The sequence below is a fragment of the Cupressus sempervirens genome, chromosome 6 (genome assembly GCF_028749045.1).
Source record: "Cupressus sempervirens isolate cs-2001-9-10 chromosome 6, ASM2874904v1, whole genome shotgun sequence".
Classification (NCBI taxonomy): Eukaryota; Viridiplantae; Streptophyta; class Pinopsida; order Cupressales; family Cupressaceae; genus Cupressus; species Cupressus sempervirens.
This window is the reverse complement of record NC_143123.1, coordinates 586,922,754-586,944,616: the sequence shown is the minus strand read 5'-3', so window position 1 is coordinate 586,944,616 and position 21,863 is coordinate 586,922,754.

Genomic DNA, 21,863 nt, shown 5'->3' with positions numbered 1-21,863 from the left:
ACTTTATTTTTTGATTCATACGTCTATTCTAGCTTGACCTCTAGATCCTTCATCATCATATATTTCTTTGTAGCTTAACTTTCACACTTTCCTACTCTACCTTGCCTCTAGTCACATACCCATCTATTTCATTTTCATTTTGACACACTTCTTATCCTCACAACTTGACCCTTTTTATATATCACAAGCTAGGAAAAGTCAGCTTGAAAACTCTTATAGAACATCAATAAACATCCAAATAGCTAACCCCAATTAATAAAACATTTTGTAATTTCAATCTATTATCACTTGGTCAACATTGGAATTGAACACTCATTTGACACTATGACTTCTTCATCCCCCAACCACTCAACCAAAACTAAACTCTTTTGATGCCTGACCACTTAGTCAATACTACAAGAAGGAATCCAGTCATTAACCAACTACTTGGTTAATATTGGAAAGTCTACATTACCTAAATGCTCAGTCAATACTAATATATATAAGGTTAACTCTACAAACTTTATATTACTCGATTAATACTAACATTTTTGTAAATGTCAATGAAAATATGCAATTGAATAATGGATTTCAACGAACTCCCTCTATGGCATTGATGGAAACACAAAATGTCAACATAAACTAATAAATGTATGAGAAATTATATAATATCCTTAGTTTCATTATAATTGTCATCCATACTAGCTCTCTTTGAGATTCTTTTTGGATTTGTCTCTGTTGCTTTCCTATCACTACTCTTATCATTTTCTCCCTCATTTTTGTAGACTCCATCATCAATACTTTCCCTCAATCTCATCAATACTAAGATTTTCATAAACTTCCATGTCACTCTTGCATGTTGAGACTAAAATCTCCCTCTTTCACATCAATTTCCAAAGGATGTAGACATCTAAAATTACAATGTACCTTATGTACCAATTCATATGAAATATGTTCTCTATTTTATTGCATTGACTTGATTGATCTTCAATAGATCTTGGTTTATAATTCACTATATTTTCCTTTAGTGACCATTAGAGAGGGGAATAACCCCTAGTTTACCTCTTAGATACATGAATTCATCCTTAAGTAAAGCTTTCGTTAATATATCTACTAATATATCTCCTTGGTGTTCACATATTTCAATCTCACCTCTTCTTCTTGAACCAATTCCCTTTGGAAATGATATTTGATTGCAATGTGTTTTGTCTTTGAGTGCATCACTGGATTTTTGAATATATTGATTGCAGTTTTGTTATCACAATAGATAACCACTGGTTCCTTGATTTCTTCCTTCACTCCTGACATCAACTACTTGATCCACATTATGTCAAAACAATTTACTATAGTAGCAACATTCTCTACTTCAACTATGGATTGAGAAATATTGTTTTGCTTCTTAGTCTTCCAAGACACTAGCCTCTTTCTAACAAAAAATGTTCCTCCACTAGTACTTTTTCTTTCATTAATGCTTCCCACCTAATCTACAGCAATGAAGGCTCTTAATTCAAGATTTCCTCTTTTCTTGTACCATAACTCATGGTATTCATCTCCTTTTAGATAGCTCAAGATTCTTTTGACTTCCATCATGCGATTTTTTTTAGAATTAGCAAAAACTCTTGCAACTATGCCAACTGATAATGCAATATCAGGTCTTGTGTGAACCACATATTGAAGTTTACCAATCATTGATCTGTAATTAGCTTCATTTACCTCCTTTTAATCATAATTCTTTGAGATCTTATGTCTGGTAGACATAGGTGTTCCAAATAGTTTGGAATCTTATAGTCCAAATGCTTTAAATGTTACCCTTTTGTATTTTGATTGAGTGATAAAAATATCATCCTTCATTTTATTAACTTGTAGACCCACAAAAAAATTGATTTCTCTAGAGATAGACATTTCAAATTCTTTCCTCATTTCTTTAGAGAATGATAAGTTATGTAAGTTATCATGTCATGTAAATAAGATATCATGTACAAATATTTTTGAAATCAATATCTTGTGATGAGGTCCTTCCTTGATATACAAATTGTTATTATCATTTGTCTTCTCAAAACCAATTTTTACTAGATATCCATGAAGTCTTTCATACCATACTCTTGGAGCTTACTTTAATCCATATAGGGCTTTATGAAGTTTACCTACCATGTCTCTTTGACTTGGATCTATGAAACCTTCAAGTTAATCAATGTAGACTTCTTCCTCTAAGACTCCATTCAAGAAATCTAATTTGACATACATCTTATATATTTTGAATCTATATGTGTTGCATATGCTAGAAGTGTTTTGACTCCTTGAATTCTTGCAATAGGGGAAATTTTCCCCCATAATCAATACCTTCTTCTCAAGCATAACCTTTGTAGATAAGTCTTACCTTGTTTCTTGTTACTTCACCTTTCTCATTCATTTTATTTCTAGATATCTATTTTGTACTGGTATCACATTTTTATCCTTGGGTCTAAGAACAAGAGACTAGGTTTTATTATTTTCTATTTGCTAAACCTTCTCATTCATTGCTTCTATCCAAATTTCATCTTCTAAAGCATCTTTTATAGATCTAGGTTCGACTTCACTAAGTAAACATGTACCTTTTAGTCTATTCCTTTTCAATGTCTCTCCTCCATATATCTGATTAGGTACATGATGTCTTCTAACATAATTGGCAAGTCTTGGATCATTATTTCTTTGATTAGAATGTGTTTCACTTGTTTCTTCAAAATCTTCATCTTCATGCTTTGGTTTCTCTAGTTGAACTTGATATAACTCAGATAGTATTGCTTCTGATTTGGGTTGCACTACCTAGTGCTACAACTAGGGTTGAACTAACTATAACTCAAGATGAATTAGTTGAACTTGATATAACTTAGATAGTATTGCTTCTGATTTGAGTTGCACTACCTAGTGCTACAACTAGGGTTGAACTAACTATAACTCAAGATGAACTACTAGTGAATTCCTAATTGCACTTAGTCATTGATTTACTTCAACCTTCAAGATAAGGTTTCATGTTCTTTATAGTATACAGACCTTCTATAATATTTAGGCTCTTTGCTACATTAATACTTCACTTCATTCTATAGACTCATCAATTTTCACATGTGCAATTTCTATGACTTTGTGAGTAGAAAGATTCAAACATTTGTATGCCTTTCTTTTATTTGAGTACCATAGGAGTATTCTTTCATCACTTTTTGCATCAAGGTTTCTTTTTCTTATATCTTTTATGATATATCATTTTCTTCCAAATACTCTAAGATAGAAAATATTAGGCTTATATCCATACCATAATTCATAAGGTGTTTCATTTGTACCTTTCTTCAATTGAACTTAGTTTAGTGTGTGAACTATTGTGCTAATTTATTCTCTCTAGTACTTTGGTTCAACATGCTTCTCTAATAATAATGTTCTTGGACATTCTGTGATGGATATGTTCCTTCTCTCTATTATTCTATTCTATTTGGAGTTCTAGGTGTTGATACCTATCTTTTAGTTCCTCTTTCATTGCACAACTCATTGAATTCATTTGAGATAAATTCTCCTCCTCTATCTAATCTTAGGTATTTCAATTTTTTCCCTATTTCTTTCTCAACTCTAGCCAAATACAATTTAAACTTTTGAAAAGCATTAGGCTTATCTTTTAAAAACATTACAGCCATAATTCTATAATAATCATTAGTAAATAGAATGAAATGTATATCTCCACATTAGCTTTCTACACTAATTGGCCCAAAAATATCTATGTCAACTAGTTTTGACACTTCTTTAGATTTATAAGACTTACTTTTAAAACTTATTTTACTCATTTTACAAATTTGACAGTATTTACACATTCCCACCTCAGGTTTCTTTAGATAAGATATGCCTCTTACTTTTTTGTTCTTCCTTATGTTGACTAGGTTATTAAAGTTAACATGACACATTCTTCTATGCCATAGCCAACTTTCTTCAAATTGAGCTAATAAATGAGAGCTTTCATTGAGATATAGATGGAAATGCTTAAAATTATCCCAAACTTTATATTAACTTATTTAATATTTTCCTTGACATTATAATTGATTGTTTATTAATTAATTATATTTGTCATAGTCTTCTACTTATTTAATTAATATTATTTAATTAAATAGGTTCACCTCCCTAATGTATTTAAATTAAATTTGAATACTTTGCTCTAATGTGTTAAATCTATTTAATGCATAGTGCTCCATAAATCCCTTTTTAGATAAATTTCAGTTTATTTAATTTTCCTCCTTTTTATTAAATTCTATAATCCAATGATTAAATTAAATCCTATTTAATTTTTTCCTAATCCCACCTAAAACCTAGTCTACCATCGATCACTCTCATTCTTCTAAGCCTACCCACTAATTAATCCCACTTTATTATCCTAAATAACCTCTTAAACACCTTTTATACCTTAAGTGGTTGCTCACACATGTGTGAGCAACTCAAAGCCCAAGAAATCCCCCTTTCATTAATTCCTCCAAAAGCCTCCTATGCCCTTGTACCCCCATTCCTTTCTCCAAGGTTGCTCACACATGTGTCAGTACACATTGAGCCATCTTAATCATAAAAGAATTGTGTTAACCTTTGCAAGGCTTGTTCCCTTAGAAAATGTGTCTCCCTTGTGGCAGCTATGTGGATAGCACATAGATGCCACCTCCTTAAGGTCTCCCTCAAGCATATAAATAGAGCCCTTGTCTCAAGAATTTTTCATCTTGTCTATTGCAATGTTATCATGATAGTACAATATTAGAGTTTTCTAAGAGATATTCATGCTTAGAGCTAACCTTTGGTAGTTGTTAGTATGCATTGTTTCAATTCCTAGTTCTTGCACATTTTCATGGTATCATAGCATTGTAATTAGTTTATTTCATTGCATCCCATTTCCACATTGACAACATTTAGAATCCTTTGAGTTTGGCTTACTCATAGCCATTTCTTGAAGGTATTCTATATACATTTAGTATAGATTCATATTTTCATTCATTTGAATGATTTTGAAGGGATTCATTTGTAGTTGTGTTTGAGGAGAGCACATCCACATCCCTCATTATTGAGCACACCAACAAGGCCTCTTGCAGGCACCCTTGTTGAGCTTCTTTGAGGTTGTATGGAAACCCTTGTCTTTCAGTTGCATTAAGTTTTAAAAATAAGTAGAATTAGTTGTATTTTGATTTATTCAATGTTTGATATACATGTACAACTAATATTTTCTTGTTTATGCATGCTTCCAATAGGTTAGGTTTTTGTACATACATTTTGGCATGCATGAAGGGACCCATGTCCCTTTTTTACACTTAAATTGGATAGAAAACATGGAATTTTCTATAAAAACCACACACTAACATCTCTATTAGGACACAATATCATCTATGAAGATGATTCATCATCTTCAAAAATCCTCATCTCCATAGTTTTTTATCTCCACTAGTGATAGATTCAATGACCCACCTAAAAATTGGAAACAAATTTTGTTCTATCATCTCCTTTTTTTTGACATCTCTGCAAACTTAATCGTCATCTCCATAGATTTTTGTTCTGTCATCTATGTCATGGGCTAATAAAAGTCTATAGTTTATATTACTATCATCTCTATAGATTTTTGTTTAGTCATCTATGTTGTAGTTAGTTGAAAGTCTGTAGTTTCTATTAACTATCATCTCCATAGATTTCTATTATTTCATCTATGTTGTGGGTGGCTGAAAGTCTATAGTTTCAGTTGATTGTCATCTTCACTTCTCCTTTCATCTGTAATTTTTATCATCTATGAATCTCACCTATTATCTATGATATGGAAGTGTAAGTATTAGGTATATCATACTTGGTTGTTTTCTATCATCTACATTTTTTCATCTCTAAATTTTTTTCATCTGCACCTGCATTTTGTCATCTTAGATTTTTTGTAGATTGACTAATTTCTTAATACTTAATTCACTTTTCATTTGACATATAGGAATTATTGATTAGATTTTATTGCAGGAGACAAACTTTGGAGCACTTTAGAATTAGGGAATAAATGAACTTGTATGGTTTAATCATTTGTCCTTGGAATAAATGTTGCAAATAATACCAAAATCTAAATAAACTCTCTAATGAATTTAAAAGTAACATTATACACATACTCTTAAGTGTATTAAAGAGAATTTACACACATTTCATTAGAATGGATGTTCAAATGCAATCTTGAATGCTTTAAAGGAATGAACAAGAATTTCATTGGAATTGACATGTAGAAAAACAAAACACAATCTTGAGTGCCTTAAGAAATTGACAAGCTTTTCATTGGAATGAATAGCTATATTGGAAAACATACTCTTGAGTTCTTAAAGGTTAAAGAAGAATGCAATGAGATATTTTGATTTGGGCTTAAAACATTCTTACAAAATCTTGAATGCTTAAGGGACAAAGAAACTTTCTATGAAATATTTGGGCTTGGTGCTCAAAATGTACACACTCAATCTTGAATGACTTACAGGAACTTGCTTTATCTTTATTGATTTTCTTATATTAATGTTGATTGATTTTTTTAAAAATTTTTTATGAATCCTTGATTTTATTATGATGAGGACATTGTCATGTTGGAATGAACTTCAAAAGTAGATAGAAAATCTAAAGCTTCAATTGGAAAAGACCAAGTCTTTTAAACCCTAAGGCCAGCTACATATTCTATCCTCTCATGCCTTTAGGTGATCTTGACTGCACAAGAAATAAGGGGTCTTGTTTTTATTTTTAGGAGGCCTACTTGGAAATTTCATCACCCCTTAGGATGACCTCAAATCTAGTGTTCTGATGAAGTATAAATATCAGGAGATAAATCTAAATACACCTCTCTTGGCTGAGACCTAAAGAACTTTATACCTTTGGGAAGTGAAGATGGAGATTTGGGTTACTATCTCCTCCTAGCTTTATGGCTCTATTTTCTTTCATCTATAGATTTGGGCCTCACGTTCCTTGTATATACTAAGTATGCCCTCTACTTGATCTTTGTACCTATTAGTTGAATCCTTATTAGGATTGTTGATGTGTTTAATGTGCTTGAGTGCTTAAAATCCAAAACCAATAGCAAACATCAAATAGGTCTAAACAAGTGAAATGGTGAGCTAAATATTCAGTGAGCAAAATGTTTGTAAGTAGGTCCTCTTGACCTATGGCTATTTGCATAAGTCCTTATACTTGGCCCAAAATTTAGATTCATTGGGTCTTTTCATCACAACCTTTTTTGATAAATTTTGTGTGCTTGGTCTTGTAATTGAGTTTATTTTGTTCATGCCATGGCCAACAAAGTCAAACTTAAGAAGGTGAACTTATCCAAACTATTTTCCTACAAGGAAATAAAAATCCTAGAACATAGTGATAAACAATTCTAATATGCTATCAAAGACATCAAAAAAGAAGAGAATAACCAAGATCATTATGAAAAAATCTTATACAATGCTAAACTTTAAGAATCGTCTATTTTTCATGGAGTAAACCTAGGATTTCTATTTCTAGCAAGAGAGGATTCGTTACCCACATAGTGACCATATCACCCTTATTTTTGACATCAATCTATTCTTGTCTCTTCCTTTTTCAAAGCTTCTAGTCTTCCATTTGCAAAGTTTCCTCTAAAGAGTTTGATCATTTGAACGTTAATCCTTTGGCCTAAGAACATCTTAGTCAAAAGACATCTGAGATTACAAAAAATGACCTCTATCGACAAGATTTTTTTTATCATAGTTGACTCACTCATTTGGGATAACAAATCCATCTCCAATTATTGAGTCCTCTATTCAGTGTCCTACCTTTCCTAAAGATCATTTTTCCATCTTTGGTAGGAGAAAGATACTTTTATCCTATATCACGCTTGGTTTGCCATATCAACAAGGAATTTTTTTCACATTTAGGTTGTTGGCCCCTTTTATTGTATAAGGTTCAATTTCTCTCTCATATACTCTCCTCCCACAAGTTTTCACCCATTGATTTGGTCATAATTGTATGATATTACCACAATCCAAAAGATTCACATTTGACCCCATGTCCCATTTACTGGAATCACTAAGACAAGAAGAGATGGAGAATCTTTTTCCTCCTTGATCAACCTTATTAGGGAACACACTTTCCCTTGGTACAAACTTTGGTATGCCTAGCTCAACATCCACACATGAACCAGAGAATACTTTTTGAAACACTACTATAGGTAGTAACATACATGATGAGGAACAAGTATACCAAGATGAATACCCCATTGAAAATAATGAAATTCCTAATGATGTTCAAACATTTCTTCCAAATCCATACAACTTGGAAATGTTGGAACAATCTATTAGGACTCACAAAATTGAGGTCTTCCTAAACCTTGTCAAGGATAGTGTTAATGTCCCTATGAGTTTTGATGAGAGCACTTTGTTTAGAAAAATCATCAAAGATAGTGTTCTAGTATTGCCAAATCCCACTATAGAATAAACATCTAGTAGAGTAAAAGAACCTATGGTGGGAACTAGTTTTATACCTACATCAACTTTAGCACAACCCACATTCTAATTAAGTGTAGAACACATTCAACAAATCAATAGTGCTATGCCCAACACAACTACACATGCTTGTATTTCATACTCAATCTTGATAGGTCCAGCTATAGGATTCTTAAACATTGCACAAGCATGTATCCAAAAAATAACAGCTTGACACAACCAATGAATTGCCAATCCCAACAACTACATATCAATACATTGGCCAAATTGGCACACTACCACCTCCACCACCTCACAATCCACCACCACCCTATAATCCATTTGGAAACTCATACAAATTTGGAGGTGGATTCAAAATCAATTAACAATCATCACCTATACAACCAAAATAGGATCTGGCCCAGTAATTACATGAACTCTAGAGTTTTGTCCATAATATGAACAATAAAGGGGTGAAAGATTTCTCTTTTAAGGAAATTTTCTTTTTTCCATTTGATAATTTTTTTCAACATAATACCATTTCTGGTACACTTTGAGATTTCAAAATTTGACAAATACATAGGAAAAAAATGTCTTGTTACATATCTCAAAGAGTTTTTGCCTTATGTCAAGAAGTTGCATACAGTGAGGATTACTTGAAGAGGCTCTTTATAAGAAGCCTTGGAGGCCCTACACTTGAATGGATAAAAAACTTACCTAGAGGTTCCATCACCTCCTTTGATGACTTGACAGGAAAACATGTAGCTCAATACTCATACAATATTGAACATTATGCCTCCTTGAGTGATTTGTACAATAGAAAACAAAGAGCTTGTAAAATGTTTCCTCATTTTTTACAATGATGATAGAACCTTGATAATCACTGCCCTAAAAAATTGAAGATTCCCATCTTGTAGACAGATTCATCAAAAATTTAATTCTAGAGATGTCTTCCCAAATGAAGATGGCTAGTCTTGAAGATTTTAATGCCACATTAGTCAAGAAAGGAAAGGCATTAAAAATGGACTCTTAGACAAGGGTTCGATAAAAATACTATAACTCATCATCATCAACCAATGAAATGAAGAAAAATGGAAAACCAAAGTTCTGGTCCAAAAGCAAAGGGGTTTCCCATGAAAGGTGTCACTAATATCAAGAGTGTTCAAAATATTGAAGGTGGAGATAACAACAACAACTATCATCACCAAAACAACAACAATTCAAATTGTGATACTTAGAATCAAAATCAAAGTAACAATCAAAACAACCAACAACCTCATAATCAAACACAATTCTTTCCTTGCAACAACAACAATATGAATAACAACTACAATCATGACTATGACAAAAATAGAAAGTTTAGTAGCTCTCGTGAACCCTTAGATGCCATATTCTAGAAACTAGTGGATCACAATTTGATGGTTTTTCCCAACAAATGGCCTTTTGACAAAACTTAACCCAAATCCACATGGTATAGTGAAAATGAATATTACAATTACCATCACATTAACGAACATGATACTAAGAAGTGTATCAAGCTCAAAATCTTCATCCCAAACCTTGATGACAATGGGGAAATTGAGGTTAAAGAAGGACCACCCTCTAAAAAATGATAAACTAGAGATCTTTCAAAGTTGTTCCCTAATCACAAAAATGACAATAATAATGGTAACAAAAACACAAATAATATCAACTAAGCTTCCAGCTTAAATGCACTCCATTATGACTATTTTACTAGCTACATATCAAGCTTTGACTCCTTGTGTGGAAAAGTAGATAGCCCTAGTAAATATTAATTAGATAAAATGATGATATATATTAAATTATGCAATTTAGGTTCAAAACATGTTAAGAAAATTTGATTTAATGATTGGGACTTCATTGTATTTTCGTGATTATTAGAAAGTAAAATAATCTTACGTCATTGTTTAAACAAATATCAAACCCGATGCTATAATCAACTTTAGATTGGTTAACTAAGTGGATTTAAAACAAAATAAATTCAATTAAATACTTAGAGAAAATAAAGGACCACAAAAAAAAAAAAAAAAAGCATTCCCTTTGGTAAATTAAATAATTTAGAAAAAAATTATACTTAGAAAAAATAGATTTCGAAAAAGTTTTAAACATTTTAGAACAAAAAGCTCTCTACCCTTTGCATGGAAAAATCAATTAATTCTTTTGTGAACATAGCATCTCCTTCCAATTCTTTTTAACATTCCTTTATTTATTTATTTTAGTGACATAAAATACATTGAAACAATATATATATATATATATACATACATATATATATATATATATATATATATATATATATATATATGTATATGTATATATATATATATATATATGTATATATGTATATATATATATATATATATATGTATGTATATATATATATATATATATGTATATATATGTGTATATATATGTGTATATATATGTATATATATATGTGTATATATGTGTATATATATGTGTATATATGTGTATATATATATACATATGTATACATATATATACACATATATACACATATATACACATATATATACACATATATACACATATATACACATATATATATATATATGTGTATATATATGTGTATATATGTGTATATATGTGTATATATATGTATATATATGTATACATATGTATATATATACACATATATACACATATATATACACATATATACACATATATATACACATATATATACATATATATATATATATGTATATATATGTGTATATATATATCCTATGTCTCTTCTAAGATGTCACCTAATATACTTTACAACCATAACTTTATACATAGTCAAGGCATTGAAGAAGGTGATGTCATCACATGTGGAGATGGAAATTATTAAATTTTTTTATTCATTTAAACATGTCAACTTCAAGAGTTATGTTTAAAACAAAATAAATTCAATTAAATACTTAGAGAAAATAAAGGACACAAAAAAAAAAAAAAAGCATTCCCTTTGGTAAATTAAATAATTTAGAAAAAAATTATACTTAGAAAAAATAGATTTCGAAAAAGTTTTAAACATTTTAGAGCAAAAAGCTCTCTACCCTTTGCATGGAAAAATCAATTAATTCTTTTGTGAACATAGCATCTCCTTCCAATTCTTTTTAACATTCCTTTATTTATTTATTTTAGTGACATAAAATACATTGAAACAATATATATATATATATATATATATATATATATATATATATATCCTATGTCTCTTCTAAGATGTCACCTAATATACTTTACAACCATAACTTTATACATAGTCAAGGCATTGAAGAAGGTGATGTCATCACATGTGGAGATGGAAATTATTAAATTTTTTTATTCATTTAAACATGTCAACTTCAAGAGTTATGTCTTAAAGTTTTATGGGTGAAGATTTTTGTGGGGAGGAGAAATTAAAATAAGAATACTTGGTATTTATATTTATATTTATTTTATTATTATTTTTAGTAATGAGTGGTAGTTAATTTTAGTAATTGATAAAATAAGAAATTTGAAAATAGCTTAGAATTAAATTGTTAGTTGTTATTTATTTAATTGTATTGTATTATCAAATTAGTATTTGTTTAATTAGTATTGTTTTAGTTAAGTTAATTGTTAGTAAGTTAAAATTGTTATTAATTTTTAAATGTTAGAATATTTTTAGATGTTAGAATTTAGTAATGGTCTTTTAATTGATAATGTTAGTGTATAAATAAGTTTTTAGTATTATTTATTTATATTTATAGTTAATTTATGTTTTAGTTAGTAGTTAGTATTATAGTTAGTGGTTGTTAATAAAAGGTTAGTAGATAATTTTCTTGAATAAAGAAAGAATGTTAGAGCTTAATTTATTAAGCCGAGAAGCTTCTACAATGGGAGCAGATTTCATTGTAAACAATTTAGCATTTTAAAAAAAATTGATGTGTAGTTGAACAGTTATACCTCCTTCACAATCATTCATGCAAACACCCATGTTTCAAATTTCCTTTTATTTATGCCATTGACAGGTTTGAACTAAAATGGTAGAGCTGGGGCAAGCATACGATACACATGGCAATAGGCCTCTATTAATGTGCTCTTGCGTTGGAATATGGAGTTACATTTTTTTAACATATAAGGTTGAGATTTCATGTTTGAAATGTATTGTATTTGTTGATGAAGGTTTAGGGTATATTAAGTATAATGTAGTATTAGTTTGTTTTAATTTAATGTCAAACTGAAATTAGTAGTTGGTCTAAGATAAAGTTTTAAAAAAATGTTTAGTGATTAGTAAAGAATGTTTAATGTTATTCACTAGATTTAAAATGAAAATGATTATTTATTTTTAATATGAATGTTAAATTATTTGAGATAGAAGTAGTGGGTAAGTAGTGAATCTTTCAAAAATATAGGTAGATAAAATTTAAGTAAATGTGTGGGTTGGTTTTATTATAAGGTCGAAATATTATGTAAGATTAAATTACTTTATTTAGGAAAAAACTTTAATAATGCCTTATTATAATCTTTTTTTATTTAATTATGGATTTAGTTAATTCAAACTACTAAGGTTATAGTTTTGAAGGGGTTCTTGTATAACCAACTTAAGGGTAGCATAGGATTATTTTTGCTAGGTAAATGTATGTCAAAATTGTTTTAATGATGTATATTTAATATCTTGAATTAGTTTAAAATAGGTTATGATCATATCTAGAATTTAGTTTTAGTATCTTATGATAGATTAACCTTAAATATAAAACTAGATCCCCCTTAAAGATTGATCTAGTATAGTGTTAAAAGGGATAGCTTCATAGTCGACTTATGAATTTGGAAACCCTAAATTGTAATTTGAATTTGAAGTCATACCCTTCTAAATTGAACCTAAATGTTAATTAATCAACTCATTCAATTTGAGCTAAGTATTCCTGTAACACTAGAACTTAGGTTTTCAAACTTGTGCATTGTGTTGGAATACCAACTCTATATCTTTATGATATGTATTTGAAACTCATTTTAATCCTTAGTCAAACTTTCCATAAGAGTTTTGGTGTAGCATACTTTTATATAGTTATTCAAATAATTTTTATATAGAATTCATTTAAATTGTTATTCAAATAATTTTATTATATTGTTATAAAGTTAATGTAATAACGTAACTAATGTTGATATCAATTTAATAACGAGAGTATAAATTTAACAATTTTTTTCTCCTGAAGATTATAAACTTAAGATGTTTAGTAGAGAACCTATACTTTAGCTATGAACACAAATATATCAAACTTAGAGTATTTTTAATTCTTAACTTAAAAAAAAAACTATGTGTTTTTGCCCTCGTAATGTGAGCATGACATTTTGGTATCAGAGCTTGTGTTTCAACACTAGGAACCTTTAACAATTGTGCTTCAAAAACATAACTCAAACATTAATTTTGAAGGATGCCTCCTATTACTCGAAGCAACTAATGAGGCAAAGGTCGTAGGGCAAGGGGTGGTAGAGCGGGATAGGAGGATGGACTACCACCACCTCCACCACCACCGAACCTAAACCAGGACATTATAGATGCACTTCAGACTTTGATCGGTGTAGTCCAACAGAGGGTAGTACCTGTAGTTCAGCCAGCTCAGTAGATTCCCATAGTGGTAGTAGAGGGACCTAGAGGAGGTGGGCCCAGAGGTAGAGAGAGGACTAGGAGTCCCCCACTAAGGCAATTAGAGGGCCAGGGTGAGCATGAGGGTGAGTCAATACACCAGAGAGGACCCCCACTTGGTAGGCCTCCTAGTCATATAGGAGATGATATCAAGGAGTTGATATGACTTGGACCACCATTATTTACTGGTTCCACTAAGGGGATAGTAGCAAAGGCCTGGTTATAGAGCCTACAATGGTGCTTTGGATTACGTCCTTATGGGAGTAATCTAAAGGCACATCTAGCAGTCCATCAGCTGAGAGGAGATGCCTCCAATTGGTGGCATCAGGAGGAGACTATAAGAGGAGTGAGGATGGTTACCCTCACATGGGAGTCATTCTTTGAGATATTTCGAGAGAGGTACCTGTTGGAGCACTTCAGATAGAGGCAGATAAAGGAGTTTCATTCTCTATATCAGAGGGGTCTTACAATAGCTCAGTATGAGAGTAGATTTCTCGAGCTCCTTCCTTATGTTGAATACATGAAGGACGAGAAACTATGAGTGCATTGCTTCATCATGGGTCTGAATTTATCACTTCAAGGTCTAGTTTGTATGGCCTTCCCTACCACCTTCAAATAGGTAGTGGAGATAGTACTAGTTGGTGAGGATACTCAAGGTAGACAGGAGTCATGAGATCGATCTCAAAACCAAAACTCCACCTGGTAGAAATCCCCTTGGAAAGGGAATCAAAACTATACACCAGGGTCCTCTAAGGGCCAATAGTCTCAGCAGCAGCAGCAGTAAGAACCCTCATAAGGTTATCAAGGCCCCAACCAGGATCAAAAGGTATAGGCCCCATAGTCACAGTTAGAGAAGACTCAGCAGTCTTTCGGGGGTGGATATAGTGGGTCTAGCAGGTAAGGAGGCCCATAGTAGCCTGGATCATAGGATGCATGATCTTATACTCGAGGACCATGCTACACTTGTGGTGGCATGGGTCATATAGCTAGAGAGTGTTCACAGGGACAGTCATCCAGTGGTCAGAGAGGGGTTTTTTCAGAGCCAACAGTTGGAGATGTGGGCAAGTCGGTCTCACAAAGTTTTTGTAGTGGTTGATAACTGCCAAGCTGAGCATCAAGCTACAGTTATCGAGGCTACGGGTGGAGTCAGTCAGGTAGCTAGCACTAGAGCCTATCCATATTATTGCCTGATAGACCCTAGCTCCTCGAGGTCAAGAGCTGGATCAAGTTAGGGTCCAGTGGGATTGTTACGATGAGGTCATGACTTCATGCGAGGATGCAACATGGATGTGATCTCAATACCCTTATCTTTTTTATGAACTCCAAGAGGAATGTCATGCCTAGTGGGGGAGGATGTGAGGCCTCACCCCAACCCATTGTAGCATAGTGATACATTATTATTTTGATACTCATGACTCGAGTTGTCGAGACACTACCTGATGCTTTGAACATATTATATTTTTTCATGTTGTGTGGTGTTTACTTTCAGATATTTGAGTTCATCATTTAATTCTTTATGAACATGTATGTTGGTGAAGTAAGTAAATATAGGATTTAACACTTTGATTATGAAATAGTAATAATTAAGAATATGAGTAGGACAAAAGAAACCTTGATTGATTGAAAGATGTATGTTTTAATTTATGTGATTCCCTGATACATATATACATATGTGCATGTGATTTTATGGGACTACTAATGTGTGCAATGAGTGTCCAAGATATTTTAGCTGATAAACTCGACAGAGAAATGAAACTGATCCCTATGTGCCATTCATGGAAACCTTGTTGTTCGTAACTTAATTGTATTGTGAGATGTATGATGTATCTTTCTATGATCAGTAAATGTTAATGTTTTGTAATTGTGTTCTTATAGTGTCACTTGACACTCATGAATTTGTGTATGCATTCTAGCATGCTAGTTAGGGGACCTAAGTCGAATTAAGTCAGTGTCATTTTCATTAATTTGTTTTAATCGAGTTTAGTTACCCCTAATCTGGATTAGTGCTTAATCTGCATTTTGGAGTTGTTGGATAGTCCTAAATATTCTTAGCATTTTTTGGTCCCCAATCTATTCCTAAGGCCTTAAATCATAAATTTTTTATACCCAAGGGGTATGGGTATGGGTTGGGGGCATATTCCACCCCCTAAGCCCCTTTTGTTGACTTTTGAGGTCACTCAAAAATTCTATTTTTGCCTTTGTGCGAAAATTGAAAGTTGTTACCATGAGTTGAATAACCTCAACTCCACTTAGTGTTTAACCTTAGGTTTGGTTGAGTTAGAAACTTCTAGAGTTTTAGGCGAGTGGGGAAAGTTATTGCCCTTTTTGGTGGTTGAGTTTGGATCTTATTTAGAGGCCCTTTTTGGAGTAGTTTTGGTTGTTTCCCAATCTCTACTTTTAGAGAGGAGTCTTGGAAGATTGAAGGCAAGGAAGGAAAAGCTCTTCTCAAAATTGTTCATTTTACCATAACCTCTTTGTGAAGGTAGGAGTTCTTCATCTCCTTTGTTCAAATTGTTCATGCTTGTTTCATGCTTAAGCTATTGGGATTGTTTATTGGTATGCTTGTATGTATGTTGGGTATGTTTGGGAAGGATTGGAACCATGTTTTCTTGAATTCTTTTCTTTCATGTTTTTCTTGAATTTTGAAGTTTTCTTGTATGGGTGTTTTGGCATTACTCACCCTTGGATAGGGTAGAAGTGGCCAATTTCAAGAAAGTTATTCAGTTGGACTTCAATAGTGTAGAGTCTCTTCTCAGGATGAGAAGAGGGAGAGAGGGAAGGGTGTTATGGGCCCCTACTTGTCAACACAAACCTCGTATGAGTTTTGGCATGTAAGAATGGAAGAACAAAAGTTCTTGACTTATAGCCCTGATTGGGCATCTATTTTGGTGTTGTGTCTGACATCTCATGTTTGAAAAATCCACCTTTCCCTAGTTTTGATTTAATGATGAATCCTGTTGTGGAAACCTAGTATGGATATGAATTTCTAATTTAGTTTCTTGTTATGTTTGTTGTCACCTGGTCAGTTTTTGTTCCCTCCACAATCTTGGCAATGTATTGCAGAAAATGATATGGATCCCTTGATAAGGGCCATGAAAGAAATTAAATTTGATTGTTGTAATTTTGGGATTGGAATCCTATGTAAATTATTTTTTAAAAACTTTTTTGTAATGGCAATGATGCCAAGTTTTCTTCCTAGTTCTTTCCCGACTAAGCCTTTGAATTAGGTTGCCAATAAAATAGTGATTGAGTAATATTGCTTCTCATGAGATTTTTTGGTATTTTTTAGTTATAGGAATGAATATCAAAATGAGAGATATGATGATGTTCAATTAGGAAAAATTCAATTTTCATTTATGTTGAGACGAAAATTATGTTGTGAACATAGATTCATTTTCATGATTATTGAAAACAAAACAAAAAAACCAATCTTGCATTGTTGTTAAATTGGATCATTCAAATTCTTGGTTTATTTAGATTGTAACAAGTCCTATTTTATTTTTTATTTTTTTTAATGTAATCCCCTTGGCTATAAATCAACTTGAAAATCTATACTTAGAAAAATAAAGACTTAGAAAAAATTTGTCCCAAGAGAGCAAAAACTCTCTGGTTTTTCTATGGGAAATAAATTAAATTCTCCCCCTTGTGACTGAGAATCTTAGAAGAATCTTTATTATCCTTAAAATAAATAAATAAATAATCTTACTTTCAATATATAAATAAAATAAATAAATAAATAAATAAATTTATATAAAAACATAAACTACTATCTATTCTTACTTACTTAACTTTATGCATTTAACTCCTCCTTACCTTGGCACCAGCTCTTGGAATGGCTTGAGAAATTTAAAACAAAGTCATATAAACTATCATTGGGTGACATCACCCTATACTTCCTTATCTTTATGTTGTAGAAAAAGATCAAGGATGGAAGCACAAGTGTTTGTTTTGCCTTGGAGACTGCACTTGATTTATACAAACTTCTCCCTTGTCCTTTGGGTCACCATTTTTGGAAGTTGCAACCGCTTTTCTTGTGGGGCATGCTGCCCATAGTGCACCCAGTCAATGCTTGGGCAGCGCACCCCTGTCCTTGTCTGCTAGCTTGGAGGGTGTAGGGTTTAGTATTTGGGGGGGGGGGGGGGGGGGGGGGGTGGGTGGGGGAGTGGGTTAGTGGTAGGTTTGGTTTATATTTTAGTTGTTAGTTAGTGTGCATGTTGGTTAGTATTAATTTAGTTTAGGTCAATGTCTAGGTAAGATTAGTAAGTTATTTTTTTGGAAAGATTTAAATATTACTTGCTTAAGTACTTTAAGGGTAAGTTAGGTTAGTTAAAGTTTTTAAGTGTAGTTTTAGTTTGTTTTTTTTTAATAGTATTAGTATTAATTTATAAGTATGATGTTAGTGGTTAGTTTAGTTTAGTAAAGTTATGTTAGTATATATAATTGTTTTATTAAGTTAGTGTTACTTTGTTTTAAGTATTTTTTTAAATGTTAGTATGTTATAGATGTTAGTATTTCTTTTAATTAAAATTATAAAAATTAGTTAGTTATGCTTTATTTGATAGTAATTATTATGTTTTAATTGTTAGCATATTAAATTTGAGTTAATTAACAGGTTGTTAGGTTAGATGTTAGTTTTAGAGTTTAGTAATCTTTGTATCATTAAATAGTATTTTTTGGTAACTTTATTAATTGCAAGTTGTTTTATTATATTAGTTTCAGTTTTAAATAGGAGTAGTAATTATGACATTTAGATTTAGTTTAATTCAAATTAGTATTAGATTCGTTTAAAATTAAGTTTGTAGTGTTAATGTCTTAATTTTCTATTTTTAAGTTCTATTCAATTTAGTTTACATTTTAAATGGGACTTTTCAATAGATCGGTTAGATTTGTCAATTGATATTCATCTACGAGGTTAATAATTGATCAAAGCTAAATAAAGTATATTTGTGTGTATGTTTAGATGTGACATTTCTTTTAATTAGTTCTTGATTGGATATTTCAAATTAATTATACCCGAATTCATTTAAATTGTTATTCAAATAATTTTATTATATTGTTATAAAGTTAACGTAATAACATAACTAATGTCGATATCAATTTAATAACGAGAGTATAACTTTAATGATTTTTTTCTCCTCGAGATTATAAACTTAAGATGTTTAGTACAGAACCTATACTTTAGCTATGAACACAAATATATCAAACTTAGAGTATTTTTAATTCTTAACTTCAAAAAAAAATTGTGTGTTTTTGCTCTCATAATGTGGGCATGATATGTTTCTTATTGAATTTGAATCTAGAATTGTTAAAGATGCATTAAATAATGAAATTTGGATTGAGACAATGAATGAATAAATTGAACAAACTAAAAGGAACAATACTTGGACTCTTGTACCTAGACCCAAGGAAAAAATGTAATTGGTACAAAGTGGGTATTCATAAACAAATTGAATAAAAATGGTGAAGTATCAAGAAATAAGGCAAGGTTAGTTGCAAAGGACATGCTTAAGAAGAAGGAATAGAGTATGGAGGAATGTTTGTTATTGTTGCTAGAATCAAACGAGTCAGAACACTACTTGCATATGTTGCATTTAAAGGATTCAAAGTGTACCAATGGATGTAAAATCAACTTTCTTGAATGGAATCATAGAGGAAGAGGTGTACATTTATTAGCCATAAGGTTTCATAGATCCAAATAAAAGAGACATGTCTATAAGTTACACAAAGCTTTATATGGTCTAAAGCAAGATCCTAGAGCATGGTATGAGAGGCTACATGGATATTTTGTAAATATTAGTTTTTAGAGAACCAATGATAACAATAGTCTGTATATTAAAGAGGGACCACAAAATAAGATATTGTTAGCATAAATATTTGTGTATGATATATTATTTACAAGTCATGATGACTTATGCAAATAATTCTCTGAAGAAATGAGGAAATAATTTGAAATGTTAATGTTTGGAGGAGTAAAATTCTTTGTTGGTTTACAAGTTCATCAAATGAAGGATGAAATTTATATTGCTCAGTCATAATATATCAAGAAGATATTGAAGACCTTTGGAATGAAAGATTCCAAACTAGTTCGAATACCTATGTCTCCTAGACATAAACTATCTAAGGATGATGATTCAAAGGAGGTAAACTAGACTACCTACAGATCTATGATTAAAACTATATTATTAGATTATATTATTATTAGATTATAATACTTTATTAATATAGCACATTGCTATATTAAAATATATCTTAATCATAATTATATTAGATTATTATTATTATATGATTATAATGTAATATTACTTTATAAAATATTATTATTTTAATATCATTATTAATATTACTTTATATATAATATTTATTTATTATTTAAATTATATGCTAAAATGGGGATATCACATAGCAAGTTTGACATCATTGACAAAATAATGATTGTTCCATTACAGGTTCTTCACTTCAAAACAATCTCATATCAATAATCTCCCTCTTTGGCATTGATGGAAAACCAATACCAACAACAATACCAAAAAGAAAATAATATATTTGAAATTTCTCCTTCTATCAGTATATGTCCTTCCTCTTTATAGGGTAATGTGAGCTTTATCAATCTCCTTTTATATATCCCTCTATAGGTTAAGTTTCTCTTTCTTATATCTCTCTCTTTAGAGTATATCTCCCTCTTTCTAATATGTAGATATCTATCTCCACTTATCTCACTTAGTACTTATATCCTTTTGTACTTATATCTCCCTCTTTGACAACAATGCCAAAGACTTGTCAGTATGTAGATATAGTCAAATTAGGTTCTCCCTCTATCACCTTGCATGTGACTATAAGTCTTCTAATTCAGCTCCTTCATTACTTTAGGCAGCTCCTAAAGGGTAAATGCACAAACCTGTGTCACCTTTTATAAAGAAATGTGATATTAGAATGTGACAGTTCAACATTAATGACAAAAAAAAATGGTATTTGTGTTTAAAATATGAAGATGATGTAAACTGATGAAACGTGTAGAATTGTATGAATTTTATGCCTATAATTTTTATTATTTTTTTGACTAAAAATTTATTCATTTTATTTTATTTTGAAGTCCCTTTTTTAATAGTAAAAAATATAGGATGTAGTTCCCATCAAACAAGTATGTGCAAATCATATTTTTTTGTTCTGATTTGAAAATATTTGATAGATGACATGTATTGCTAGTGAACAAAAAAAAAAATTTATTTTTTATGTATATTTTCTTTGTTATAAGTACTCAAGTTTGACCTTGTCAGAATCCAACAGTTTTTTCCTCCTGTCAAAACTTCCCTATCAAATCTATACCTTCTTGAAAAAAAATTACATATTCATGAAGAGAATTCTCTCCTCTAGTGATAAATATAAATATTTTATTTTTTTGATATGATTTACTATTTTTTTTTCCTTTTTTGAGGGAGCATCTTTTGAAATGTTGAAATATTGACTTATAATATTTTGAGATTATAACATATTATAACTAATCAAAACACTCAAAAATTTATATAATGATGATATTGGATCTAAGATCTATAAAAGGGTATTTTTCATTTTTGAAAAAATTTGAGTTTTGATAGAGAAATGAGATTTGACCAAAACATGTTTTTGTATCACAAACGGTGACACAGATCTGTGATTTTACCCTAAAGTAAGATCCATTGCATCCAGTTTGTAAGATACAACATTCAACTTAGTTGATGTAGTGCACTACACATGCTTCTTAAGTAGCTTTTAATAGGGGTATAACTCCTAGTTTACCTCTAAGATATTCATGTAAATCCTCAGGTAAATCTTTTATA